The sequence below is a fragment of the Ziziphus jujuba genome, chromosome 11, assembly GCF_031755915.1.
Source record: "Ziziphus jujuba cultivar Dongzao chromosome 11, ASM3175591v1".
In the NCBI taxonomy this organism is placed as follows: domain Eukaryota; kingdom Viridiplantae; phylum Streptophyta; class Magnoliopsida; order Rosales; family Rhamnaceae; genus Ziziphus; species Ziziphus jujuba.
The window spans coordinates 25782923-25794487 of record NC_083389.1 but is presented as its reverse complement, the minus strand read 5'-3'; the positions used below and the strand labels follow the sequence as shown (position 1 = coordinate 25794487).

At 37.4% G+C, this 11565-nt stretch overlaps 3 pseudogenes; all 3 read right to left on the bottom strand.

Annotated features, from left to right (window-relative positions):
• Nucleotides 1-268: 268 nt before the first annotated feature.
• Nucleotides 269-829, bottom strand: LOC132800049 (ATP synthase subunit a, chloroplastic-like; annotated as a pseudogene).
• A 116-nt stretch (nt 830-945) lies between these two features.
• On the bottom strand, nt 946-2646 carry LOC125420517 (small ribosomal subunit protein uS2c-like; annotated as a pseudogene).
• Nucleotides 2647-2788: 142 nt separating this feature from the next.
• The window catches only part of LOC132800048 (DNA-directed RNA polymerase subunit beta''-like), an 81924-nt pseudogene continuing 73147 nt past the window's right edge, over nt 2789-11565 (bottom strand).

Below are 11565 nucleotides of genomic sequence, written 5' to 3'. Positions count from 1 at the left end.
TTGGAGGGTGGTATAAATCGACCAAATGGGAATTTGAGGAAAAAGATCTTTTAGATCTCTTTCCTTTCTTTCTTTTTTTTTTTTTTTTTTTTTACAATTCCTTAACTTAATATCGTAATATTCTTTTTACTATTACTCTAGATCGTATATACTTTATTCTTTTCAATCTTATTTGTATATTTTTCTTCTTTAAGTCTAAGTGGATTACTTTGAGACACATAGACATGCCATCAGGCTAAGCTAAAAAAAAGACTATGTGAAAAACTAATCAATGATGACCTTCCATGGATTTGCCTATATAAGCCGCAGCTAAGGTTACAAAAATAAAAGCTTGAATGCCACTTGTAAATAATCCAAGGAACATGACAGGTATAGGAACCACTAAAGGTACTAAAGAAACAAGAACAACAACTACTAATTCATCGACTAATATATTTTCGAAAAGTCAAAAACTAAGCGATAAAGATTTTGTGAAATCTTCTTAGATGTTAATGGGCAAAAGGACTGTGGTTCCCTTTTTTGAAAGGCCTGCATAGAAATATGCTACTGACGTGAGCAAAGCTAAAGCAACAATAGTATTTATATCTTTTGTGGGCATGGCTAACTCCCCATGAGGTAACTGTATGATTTTCCAAGGTAAAAGAGCCCCTGACCAATTTCAAACAAAAATAAATAAAAACATAGTTCTAACAAATGGAACCCAGGGACCACATTCTTCTCCAATCCGTGTTTTGCTCACATCTCGAATGAATTCAAGGACATTTTGAATACCATCTCATTTTTTATTTGCATAATTGCATTGGATATTTTGAATACCTACTAATCGCATAATATCCTTGGTTATTTTTATCTCTTTTGTGCAAGTCAGAAATAGTAACCGATTCAATAAATCTATTCTATGTAGTTCCAAAAGTAATTTACTTATCTTATTATTAATCAAGAATTTCATATATAGCTAGAATGGCCCTCACAAATAGCAAATACTAATTTGTTAAGAATTAATCGAATTGAAGCTATAGCGTCATCATTTGTCGGAATCAAAATATCTGCTAGATTTGGGTCACAATTTGTATTGCTGGCATGCCCAAAGTCATACATTCACAACAAGCTGTAGATTCTTCTTGCTGATCAACAATTATTACAATATCGGGCAATCTAGTCATATATTTAATCATGCCGAGATATGTTTGCAAGTGAGATAATTGTCTCTACAACACAGCTATATCCCTTTTCCGGAAGACAATTGAGTCTCCTCGTCTTTTGTGATGGAATTTGGTGTAGGTTTATGTTGTTGTACGCTAGAGCACAATCATTCAAGGTATTAGTCAAGAATGATTGTTGTTGGTTCTTGGTTCTTTATTTTGTTTTTTTTTTTTTGGGTTTGTTAAGGTTTTGTTTCTAGTTTTAATGGCAGTTTGGGGTTCTTGAGAAGGTTGTTAGCTTTTGGGAAGAAGAAGAAAACAAATGTAGCAGTTGAGAGAGAGAGAGAGAGAGAGAGAGAGAGAGAGAGAGAGAAAATTGTTGTTTTTCAAAATTTGTTTTTTTTTTTTTGAATATTACTTCCACTTGTTTTCATTACAATTTTCATACTTTTAAATACATCAAAAAGGCAATAAATACAAAAGCATTAAAAGTAACCAACCAAGCCAAACTACCTCAAGTAACTCTAATCAATGTGCTGGGCATACAAGAAACCTTCTTTAATGGGCAGTTCGGCTTGTCTAAGGCATTTGAATTTGAAAACCAGCTCCATTTGACTTGAAAAATGGAGGACAACCTTTTTGAATATTAAACTGTGTTCTAGCCAAAAACAGATAAAACAAAGTCCATTTTCCCATTCAAAAATAATCAAACCCGAGGCAGTTTTGCCCAGTTTTCTGGGCAACAAAACTGCACAAGGGTCAGATTGTTTAGGGCTTAACTCAGCCTTCCCAGCTCCAAATTGAGCCATTCTTTTTGATGCTTCTTCCTCTTCATTTCTATCTTATTATATCCAAAATTCAGATCCAAATCCCAAACCTTCTTCAAACGGCATCCAAGGAAGTGGACTTATGTGGCTGGAAATACAATTCCAGCAACTAGACAAAAAGGCCCTAAGCTTTAGTTAATGATCTTAGGGCATTACAAAAAGGATATTGTTCCTAAACATTACAAGATAAAATAAAATTCATAAACATAAATAATGTTTGGTCTTTGATGTTGCAAAACAAGGAGTGCAAGTGTAACCGAACTACCTTGCACATTGTGGCAAGATCACCACATTTCAACATTTTGTTCCGTTCTCAAGTCCCTGAATTTATGAAGTCTCGTTTCTGTAGTATACCAATTTGTTAACATACCATCAAGCCATTTTTTATTAACATAATGACATCGAGCCTTTATTGCAGCCCGTGCTCCTGAATCTGCTGCTTTATTTTTGGTACCAACAATTAAGAATTGTTTTCACCTACTTGCAGGATCAAAAACTAAATCACAAGCTTCTGCCAAAAACCGAGCATTTCTGGTAAGATTTGTAATATGAATACCTTTACCCCTTGCAGAGATATAAGGTGCCATTTAAGGATTCCATTTCCTAGTACCATGACCAAAATGAACTCCTGCTCCCATCATCTCTTCCAAATTAATGTTCCAATATCTTCTTGCCATTTCTCCCCACACTTCTTGTATTTTTTATTTTTTCATTGAAAAAAAAAAAGAAGCTAAAATAGAAATAAATATTGTTACCATGGAACCTTCTCTTCTACCGAAGATTGGCCATTGATACACAATCCAGACCATTCATTCCATTCTATTCATTATTATCTTTATTTCTATTACCAAATTAAACGACCACAACATAAATAGAAAAAAGGATGAATTTGCTTTTAGGAATCATTAAATCCTAGAAACGATTGTTTTGATATATCATATAAATTCTTTGAAATGCAAAAATCAAATAATTCTCTGTGGTCCAACAAAATATCTTTCATGTCCCATCGAATACATTATTCGTTTTCATTTCCAAAGGAATGTTGTGATGTTGCCTTGAATAGTGCACTATCTTTTGAATTCGATCCCAAAGGGTATCATCCCCCCTAGAACAACATTCTTTTTCAAACCATTCAACCAATTGATACGACCAAGTAGAGCAGATTTGCTAAAAGGCAAGCGGTTTCTTGAGAACTCGCTTTGGATATGAAACTTTGAGTATTTAAAGATGCTTTCGCTATTCCCAATAATATGGCTCTGTAACAAATCACTTCTTCCAAAGCACGCCCCATTCGTTTCGCTCACAACAATCCAATTAGTTCTCCCGTTGAAAAAACATTAGACATTCCATATTTTGAAATCAGCACTTTTAATGTTATTTGACAATAATTTCTATATGTCTATTATTGATCTGCACCCCCGGGATCGATAAACCTTTTGTTGGGGTGATAAGGTTATGACCAAGAGCAAGCTAGCTTGAAGTGTTAGCAACAAGCAAGCTTTTGGTGATGCTCTTGGGAATGGTTGTGTGTGAGTTGTGTTTTTAGGTTTTGGTTATGGTGTTTTCTGGTTTTTAGGGTTCCTAAAGTGTTCTAAGGTGTTGAAGAAGAGATAAGAAGAAGAGGAACACGTTGGCTTTTGAAAATAAGGCTTGGATATGTAGCCATTTCATTCATTTTACAATATAAGCTTGAAATTACAACTAGTTCACACATGCCAAGCATGTGAGCTTACAAAATGAGTAAAGTATTTGAAATTTAAAAAGTAAAATGGTCAACACCTAACTTTTCATACACAAAAGAGTCAAAAACCAGCTGCAACATGTCTATTCCAAATATAGTAAAAAGTGGCACATGGTTTGAACTAAGTTCCTATTGTTTAACTAGTTTGGGTAAACAACCAAACTAGCTTCACCTACTTAGTTCCCCTTTGTATCTGCTTATGAGACTTGGTTTGAAGCATCCTTGGTCATCAATAAATATTGTTCCAAGAGCTAGGAAAGTTCTGGAACCGGATCATGGGCCAAACAGCTCCAAAACTGGCCCATACTCTGCATACTGGGCCCATCAGATACAGCAATCTGTTTGGAATAGAAAATGGACTTTCCCATGTCATTTTGATTGGAAATTTGAACCATAGTCTTCTATATATGTCTGGAGACATCCCTCAAAATTTCAGCCCAAACCACCATTTTCAACCTGATATATAAGATAAATAGCGGAGCTATGTTGCTGGAAATTATGAATCCAGCACCATAGGCATTTCAAGCATAACATTCCTACTATTTTGTGCATAATTTTGCCTATAATTTTGCATACATAACTTAGGCACAAAAAATTATCAAAATATACCTTGCATCAATTAAAAACATACAAAAAAATATAAACTCATAAAAGGAAAGTATTTGATACCAAGGTGTGCATGCTAGCCGATGACATGCACCATCAAGTGGCAAAATTGCCACACTTCAACACTCCTCCTTGGCAATTTTGTATGAGACATTGAGAAGTCCTCTCAATATCTCAAATCTCTTCTTTCCCAATGGCTTGGTGAAGATATCCGCCAAGTTCTCCTCGGAAGTCACATACTCCAACTTCACTTCACCACTTGCTTCAAATTCCCTTAAGGAATGATACTTGACCGGTATATGCTTGGTCCTCCCATGTTGGACTGGATTTTGTGCAATTGCTATTGCTGAATTATTGTCACACAATATTACCGTGGCTTCCTCTTGCTTCAAGCTCAAGTCCTCCAATAATTTCCTAAGCCAAACACCTTGATTAGCACAACTTGAGCAAGCAATATACTCGGCTTCCGCGGTGCTTTGTGCAACGGTTTGTTGCTTCTTGGAATTCGATGAGAAAGGACCATTTCCAAGAGTGTAAATGTAGCCCGATGTGCTCTTGCTATCATCCAAAGAACCAGCCCAATCACTATCACTATAACCAAGCAAAGCTTCATTCATGCCATCCTTGTACCATATACCAAAATCACTAGTACCTTTCAAATACCTTACGATTCTTTTTGCACAACTAAGATGATTTTGTGATGGACTATGCATAAATCTTGACAAAACAGCCACACTAAACATGATATCCGGTCTAGTAGAGCATACATATAAAAGGCTACCAATTAAACTTCTATAGATGGAAGGATTTACCTTTGGAGAATCATCATCCTTCACCAACTTGGTGCCTTCATTCATAGGTGTGGCAACGCTATTACAATATTCCATGTCAAACTTCTTGAGCAACTCCTTCACATAGCTTTCTTGAGATATGAAGATGCCCTTGGATGATTGGACAACTTCAATTCCAAGAAAGTATTTCATCTCTCCAAGGCTAGACATCTCAAAGTTCAATTCTAGCTCACTTTTGAAATTGCTCACTTCTTTCTCATTACCACCGGTCACTAGAAGGTCATCAACATAAAGAGACACCAACACCATGCAACCATGAGTCCTAATATACAATGTAGGCTCATTAGGACTCCTCCTAAATCCATGCTTTGTCAAAAAACCATCTATCTTGGAATACCATGCCCTAGGAGCTTGTTTAAGGCCATACAAGGCCTTGTGTAGCTTGTATACCTTCTCTTCACTTCCTTTCTTCACAAAACCTTCGGGTTGCATAACATAGACCTCTTCCTTCAATATTCCATTCAAGAAGGCTGACTTCACATCAAGGTGATATACTTTCCAAGACTTTTGTGCCGAAATTGCAAGGAGAAGTCTTATGGTTTCCATCCTTGCAACCGGTGCAAAAGTCTCTCCATAATCCACACCGGCTTGTTGTGCATATCCTTTGACAACAAGCCTTGCCTTGTATTTATTTATGGACCCATCCGGATTGTACTTGGTCCTAAAGATCCACTTCACCCCAATAGCATTCTTTCCCTTCGGTTTTGTTACCAAGCTCCAAGTGTCATTCTTGTTTATCACATCAATTTCATCTTGCATGGCTTGTCTCCACTCTTTTCTTGCCATAGCCTCATGGACATTGATTGGATCACTCACTGCCACATTACACCTTTCATAAATCTCATTAAGAGGTCTTGTGCCTCTCACACCATCACCAATCTCCAAATCAGCCCCTATGGAGATTTCTAGCTCATTCTCATCATATTCATCATCATGGGCAGCACCTTCATCATTTCCTTGTTCCTCATCATTATCATGAGCTTCAAGTCGATTGTCTTCATCCATACTAGCCAACTCCTCCTTACTACAAACCCATTTAGCTTCCTCATCAACTTTCACATCTCTACTTATCACAAGTTTCTTGGTTTCCAAGTTATACACTCTATATCCCTTGGTCACATCACTATAGCCAACCAAGACACCAACTTGTGACCTTTCATCAAGCTTTCCTCTCTTCTCTTGTGGTACTAGGATGTAACAAATGCTTCCAAATACCCTTAGATGATCAAGAGAAGGCTTATATCCAAACCAAAGCTCAAATGGGGTTTTACTCCTCAAAGACTTGGAGTAAAGCCTATTTTGGATGTAGATGGATGTATTAACTCCTTCGGCCCAAAACTTCTTTGGCAAGCCACTTTCAAACAACAAACATCTAGCCATCTCCATGATGGTACGGTTTTTCTTTCACATACACCATTTTGTTGTGGTGTGTATGGTGTAGTGAATTGATGAACTATACCATGATCCTTACAAAGTTGTTTGAAAGCCTCACTTGTGTATTCCCCACCATTGTCCGTCCTTAACACCTTTATAGTGCAACCGGATTGATTTTGCACTAACTTTATAAATTCTACAAACTTCTCCAAAGCTTGTGATTTTCTTTCAAGGAAATACACCCAACACATTCTTGAGTAATCATCAATGAAAGTTATGAAATACTTGCTGCCATTTAAGGATGGAACACTCATAGGACCACAAATATCCGAATGTATAAGTCCTAACATCTCCTTTGATCTCCAAGAACAAGATTGAAATGCTAGCCTTGTATGCTTTCCTTTTTGACACACTTCACACACATGTTCTTGCTTCTCCACCAATGGCATGTCTCTAACAAGTTCATGTGTGCCTACCAATGACTTAAAGCTAGCATGGCCTAGTCTTTTATGCCAAAGTTGAGAGGTGTTCTCAACTTTGGTGTTCAATGCAACCGATGCACCATTTTCATCCATATTCAACCTAACATTCTTGTTCTTCATTCCAACACACATTAATTCATTTCCATGTGGATCAACTATAGCGCATGTCATGTTTGAGAAGTGTAATGCATATTTGTTCTCAAGCATTTGACCTACACTAAGTAAGTTCTCACATAAAGAAGGTACATAGAGAACATCATGGATAGTTTTGATACCATCAAGGCTCCATTTCCAATTTTGACTTTGTTGTGGCTGCTCCTATCCAAGTTTGTGAACCACTCATGCTTGTGAGACATATGGTGTGTTGCTCCACTATCAATGATCCATCCTTCATCATTCTCGATGCTACTAAAACAAGTAGCAACAAACAACTCTTCGGATTCACTATCACTTGCATTATCTTTAGCAACATTTGCTTGTTGCTTATCTTTCTTGTTTGACTTGCATACTCTCTCCACATGACCCTTTTGTTGGCATTTATGGCAAAATGCATCCGGCCTCCACCAACACCTTCTTGGATGATGACCTTTCTTCTTGCAATGGTGACAAGGTTCATAGGACTTCCTCTCGGGTTTGCTAGTTTCACCTTTCTCCTTTATGACCTTAAGCTTGTTCTTCTTTTGATTTTGTGTCTTTTGATGTTGTTTAGACACAAATGCAGCCTCCATTCATTCTTCATGTCTAATCCTCCTCCTTTGCTCCGTAGGTTGCAAGGCATTCACCAACTCGGTCAAGGAAATTTCATTTAGGTTCCTTGACTCCTCCAATGAAGATATCTTAGCTTCAAACCTCTCGGGCAAGGAGACCAACACCTTCTCCACAATCCTTTGGTCACTTAATCTTTCACCTAGCACCCTAATTTGATTCACCACATTAAGAAGCCTTGTGGTGAACTCCTTAACCGTTTCTTTGTCTTTCATCTTGATAGTCTCAAACTCCCTCCTTAGGTTAAGGATTTGCATTTGCCTTGTCCTTGCACTCCCTTGGAACTCATCTTGAAGTTTGTCCCAAGCTTCTTTGGCACTCTCACATGCCATTATCCTTGTGAAAATGGTATCACTAATACAAGAATGAATGGCGGTGAGAGCCTTGAAACCTTTAGCCAATTCCTCCTCATGGTGCTTGATTTGGTTGACCGTTGCCCCTTGTCTCAAAGGCTCGGGTTCTTGGGGATTTATGGTGACCTCCCAAAGACCATAAGCCTTCAAGTAGGCTTGCATCTTGATACTCCAAATGTTGTAGTTCTCCCCATTGAAGATAGGAGGAGAAGGAGTTGAAAAACTTGAAGAAGCCATGTGAATGTTGCTTTCTAGTATGAAGGAATATGAAAATATATTTGTGCTTTCAAGTATCTCTACACTCTCAAGGAACGAACCAGCCCAAAAACCTCACAAATATCACAAAAATATGCCTTGCTCTGATACCACTCTGTTGGGGTGATAAGGTTATGACCAAGAGCAAGCTAGCTTGAAGTGTTAGCAACAAGCAAGCTTTTAGTGATGCTCTTGGGAATGGTTGTGTGTGAGTTGTGTTTTTAGGTTTTGGTTATGGTGTTTTCTAGTTTTTAGGGTTCCTAAAGTGTTCTAAGGTGTTGAAGAAGAGATAAGAAGAAGAGGAACACGTTGGCTTTTGAAAATAAGGCTTGGATATGTAGCCATTTCATTCATTTTACAATATAAGCTTGAAATTACAACTAGTTCACACATGCCAAGCATGTGAGCTTACAAAATGAGTAAAGTATTTGAAATTTAAAAAGTAAAATGGTCAACACCTAACTTTTCATACACAAAAGAGTCAAAAACCAGCTGCAACATGTCTATTCCAAATATAGTAAAAAGTGGCACATGGTTTGAACTAAGTTCCTATTGTTTAACTAGTTTGGGTAAACAACCAAACTAGCTTCACCTACTTAGTTCCCCTTTGTATCTGCTTATGAAACTTGGTTTGAAGTATCCTTGGTCATCAATAAATATTGTTCCAAGAGCTAGGAAAGTTCTGGAACCGGATCATGGGCCAAACAGCTCCAAAACTGGCCCATACTCTGCATACGGGGCCCATCAGATACAGCAACCTGTTTGGAATAGAAAATGGACTTTCCCATGTCATTTTGACCTGAAATTTGAACCATAGTCTTCTATATATGTTTGTAGACATCCCTCAAAAGTTCAGCCCAAAACGCCATTTGCAACCTGAGATATAAGATAAATAGTGGAGCTATGTTGCCACACTTCATAACATTCATACTCTTTTGTGCATAATTTTGCCTATAATTTTGCATACATAACTTAGGCACAAAAAAGTATCAAAATATACCTTGCATCAATTAAAAACATACAAAAAAATATAAACTCATAAAAGGAAAGGATTTGATACCAAGGTGTGCATGCTAGCCGATGACATGCACCATCAAGTGGCAAAATTGCCACACTTCAACACCTTTTAGATCTTATTAACCAAAGAGATATGACTTTGCACTATAGTTAGCTCAGCACCAATCAAGAATCCCCAAGGAATTCTAAGAACTCTTGTTATATGTTCGTTCCAACTCTTAACCTTCTTTTCTAGGTTCATCCATATTGAATCAATCGAATGCACTTCTAACACTTGTTCCACTTTTGGAAGACCATGTGTTATTTCACCAGATCTCGATGTAATGGTGGCTTGTTGGAACCCCAGAGCCTTTACTTGATCCAGGATGTGTGATGTATATGCCATTCCAAAGTGGTCTATTAATCTACTAATAAGCTGTTTAATGGCAGTTGCATCTGTCACTTTATTGTGAAAGGCCAGATTAGCCCGTTCTGCCATAAGTATCTCCATATTCCACTGAGTGGAGTTCGCCAATGGGTTTGAGTCAATGATTGGAAAACTTCCTTTTCTCGATCTTGATTCATGTAGAAATTCAGGAACTATGGTCCTACTTGAACCGGAAAGACCTGACTTCACACCGGTGTCATAGAATTATAGGTTGGATACCATATTATTGGGTATCATATGAGCAGGCTAGGCAAAGTCCTTGTATAGCTTCTTCGATTTCTCGATAAAGAGAAATATGATAAACAGTGGTTCGAACGTATATACAAAGAATTTATTTTTTTATGCTTCTTACTATTAGATAAGGCCTATAAATCTCATGATAGGTGCCCAAAGGTTCATAGTGAACTTCGAGGGGAGCTTCTCTTGAAGTAATAATGCATTGATTTACTTACCACCGGAGCCACAAAGGACTTTCTAAATGGATTCTTTTTTGCCGATAAGCTGCAATTGCATCAAAGGAATTACAAAAATGGTGTTCTTTTACTTTTGTATACTTATTATCATCAGTTCTTCCATTTTGATAATTTATGTGATTCCATGGATTATACTTATTTGCACAAATACCTCGGTGATTCCCGCTTGTTAATACATAGAGCCCAATAAGCATATCTTGAGTTGGTACGGAAATGGGATCTCTACTAGCTGGTGATAAGAGATTCGTATGAGAAAACATAAGTAAACGAGCCTCCACTTGAGCCTCCAAAGATAAGGGTGCATGAACAGCCATTTGATCCCCATCAAAGTCTGCATTGAATCCCCTACAAACCAATGGATATGAACAAATAGCATGTCCTTCGACTAAAATGGGTTGGAAGGCCTGTATGCATAATCTATGTAGAGTGAGCACCTTATTCAGCAATATGGGATGCCCTTGCATAACTTCCTGAAGTATTTCGCATACAACCAGCTCTTTTTCATGAATTTTACTCCTAGCAACTCCTATGTCCGAAGCCAACTGTTGTCTAACTAAACCACGAATTACAAATGTCTGGAAACGTTCTATGGCTATTTTACGAGCAATCCACATCAATGTAATGAAAGTGAAGGACCTATGACAATGACAGAATGCCCCGAGTAATCAACATGTTTGCCATGCAGAGTCTCACAAAAGCTTCCTTCTTTGCCTTCAATTACATTTGAAAATGACTTGTAAGCCTTGTTATGACCGTCCCTTATTGGTTTCCTATGGATTCCATTATCAAGAAGTGTATCCACAGCTTCTTGTACCAATTTCTCCTGACACATTACTAATTACCCTGGCATAGATCTACTTATGGTTAATAGATCGATAAGAGTATTGTTCCGATAGATAACTCTTCTATAGAGTTCATTAATATCCGAGGTCATTAGTTTACCCCCATCTATCTGAATAATAGGTCTCAACTTGAGAGGAAGAACTAGTAACAGACATAAAACCATCCACTTAGGTTCTATATTTGCTCGAACAAAATTTTTAGTTAATTCCATGTGTCTAACCAAAAAACCACTTTTTCTTCCAACTTTTTGATCTTCCCATTCATTACCTGTGGGGCCTTCTTCCCCTAATTCTTTCCATTCTAAAATGAATAATCTATAATAATTCGAAAATCCAGATCAGCTAATTGTTCTCGGATAGCACTTGCTCCAGTAGAAATTTCTCGATTTCAAAATGTCTCAAAGCCTTAG